Raw genomic sequence first — 3,208 nt, 5'->3', positions numbered from 1 at the left:
AAATCACTTCCTCATGAGTCCATCACCACTTGGGAAGCATGCAAAAAGGCGTTTCTAGCCAAATTCTTCTCCAACTCCAGAACCGCAAGACTGCAAAACGACATCTCCAGCTTTGTTCAGAAAAGCAATGAGACGTTCAGTGAAGCTTGGGAACGTTTCAAGGGATACACAAGCAGATGCCCGCACCATGGATTCAGCAATGCTTCGTTGCTAAGTACACTATACCGAGTAGTAGTCCCTAAGATACGGATGTTGCTGGACACCGCTAGTAATGGTAATTTCCTCAACAAGGATGTTGATGAAGATTAGGATCTAGTAGAGAACTTAGCCCATTCTGATGGGCATTACAATGAGGAGTATGATCGCACTATCCGATCTTCTGGAGAGGATGATGCCAAGTACTAGAGAGACATGAAAGCCCTCAATGACAAATTGGACAAGCTCCTCAACCAGCAGCAACATGTCCATTCCATCTCAGAGGAAGACCAGTTTCATCAACAAGATGGGGAGAGTGCTCAGCTAGAGGATGTGAACTATATCAACAATCACGGAGGTTACAATAAACGTTACAACAACTACAAACCGAACCTTAATCTCTCCTACCGTAACCCGAATGTAGTAAATCCTCAAGACCAGATCTACCCTTCTGCAGTCCAAGGCAACCAAGGCCAGCAAAAGCCTTTTGTCCAATACAATCAAGGCTATGCTCCTAAGCAGCAGTACTCTGGCAATTACCACCACCCAATTGCACCACCTAGATTCCCACAACATCAAGGACCGCAGAACCAATCTCAAGACGCGGACCTACGAGGACTAATTCAGCAGATGATACAAAGTCAAGTCTCAGCTGCAATGGACAATGCAAAATGGTTCGCGGAGATGAGCAACAATATCGATTCTGGGGACAATGACCTGACCGCCAAGTATGACTCCCTCAATACTAAGTTGAAATACCTATAAGGCCAACTAATGTAGGGAGTAGAACGAGTAAATCGAGAAGTCAAACTTTGATAGTAAAAGCTTGAAGACTCGAGCTAAGATCTCGATGACTTGTGCAAGAAGAAACGAGATTCGAAGACTTGTGTTAAGAAGAGATATCTTCTGTATAATAAAATATTCAAGACCGTCTTACAAAGAAGCAAACAAAACACTTAAATAGAGAAGAGGACAAAGCCGTTAACCCTAATTAGATAATCTAGAAACATATATAGCGTATCATAGTAAAAGGAAATACGTAATAAAAGGAAAATCCAAAGCACCAACAAAAAGTAAAGGTTGAGAAGAAGCTTCTAGATGCTACATCACCAACATAACACCCAACCACCTCCAAAACTCAACCAGCTTCCAGGTAAAGCTGTTCAGAAGCCAAAAGATTATGCTACTGCCCAGGCCATCTTTCTAGAAGATGTTGATGACAACCTCACTGAGGACAGCGATGTTTAAGATGGGGAGGATATGGATCACTATGGGATGTATGAGCACCAGTACTACATATTCGAGTATGAACTCGATTCTTCACCCGAGGAGGCTGATCGAGTTGATGACCGAGCACCGGTTCGAGAATCACAAACCAATGCACCACCCAAGGCTGAACCCGATGACATACTGAAACATGGTTATTTTTATGGTGGTGAATGATGATGGATGTAAGCAATGGTGATATGAATGGAATGATGGATGGGTGTTTCAATTCCCCTTATGCTATTGCAGTACAAGAGGTATCAATCCTATCTGAGTGTTTGTGAACAGTTAAGATGTGCATATGAATCTAAGTTAAGACAAATGTAAAGATTGCTTGTCACTAACAATCCTAAAATGATAATGTAAAATGCAGAAAATAAACTACAAGAACCAAGAACTAAATGCAAATGAAACTGAATGATTGAAACAGTAATGAAGCAAGAACAGAAATAGAAACTACTACTAATGAACTAATGCAAGACAATCAATGAACTGAAAACTAAATGTATGCAACAGGAATGAAACAGGAATGAGACAGGAATGAAATGCAAAACATAAACCAGAGTTCTGGGGATGAACTCGAGCAAACACTCGACCGAGTGTAGGTCGAGTGGGAGGTCGAGTTGGCTAAATCCGGAAAACAGAGCAACACAATAAAAACAGAGCAATGCAAATACGAATCAATCACAAGCAAGCAACAGGGTTAAGACTTTAAAATCAATAAACAAAGAAGGTCCTGAGGATGGATTCATGGGATGAACTAATCATTGTGGTTATCTAACTTGGTCAACAAATCTCAAGCAAACTTTGAGCTAACCTCTAGACATATGAATCTAAGACAAGTTTCTCCCACTCTCATGGTCAAGAAACAATCAAACCTATGCAATTCTAGACTTGTTCTCACACAGTAAAGAATCTACACAAGCAGGCATTAAGCAATACATCTCAAACCAAACAAGACCTCTAATCTCTTAGCAAGCCTAATGGTAAGCTCTAGATCTAGCCTTATCTATGCTTCTTAAACATTGGTGTGATGCTAAGAAGCTTGAAATCAGATCCTAACCTCTCAGTTCAAGATCAGCCTTAAGAACATCTAGCCTAGAAGAGATCTACAACAATCAAGCTTGACCAAATCACATAAACCACAAGATCAATCCTTCCTAACCCATCCTCAAGATCCTAAGAAGACTACTCACAACAAGACATGATGAAACAAATCAAAAACCCAGAAAATATTGAAACTTGCATTATTAGAAAGATAAAACTGAGATCTTCAATATTAATCAAAGGATGAAACTCAAATTCTCAATATTAAGAAAGTTATTGAACCAACAATATTGAAGAATCTAAGAGTTTTCTTAAACAAGTACAAAATCTAATAAAATGCAAAAGGAATAATGCTAAAAAAGGTAAAAACTAGGTTTTTGGGAATATCTAAAAAGCTGGACACTTTGGTGGCTGCAGGTACAAGGTCTTATATAGTGGGGAAGTGGAAGCCCTAAAAATAGAAAAAGTCAAAGCAGTCAACGGCTCGGTCAACTCGACCTGTGCTCGGTCGAGCTAGGGGTCGAGCTGGCTTCTCACGTGCAATCTCCACTCGGTCGAGTCCTCCTCAGCACACGGTCGAGTGTCTGGTCGAGTGTGCGGTCGAGTTGGACTCTGGACCTTGGTTCTTCAGCCTTAACTCCCTTGTTTCCTCCTCATGATTGCTTCACATCTCTCCTCCATTGCTTGCAAGCTCCTTAAG

This window comes from Camelina sativa, chromosome 20 (assembly GCF_000633955.1).
Source record: "Camelina sativa cultivar DH55 chromosome 20, Cs, whole genome shotgun sequence".
Taxonomy (NCBI): Eukaryota; Viridiplantae; Streptophyta; class Magnoliopsida; order Brassicales; family Brassicaceae; genus Camelina; species Camelina sativa.
This window is presented reverse-complemented; position numbering follows the sequence as displayed.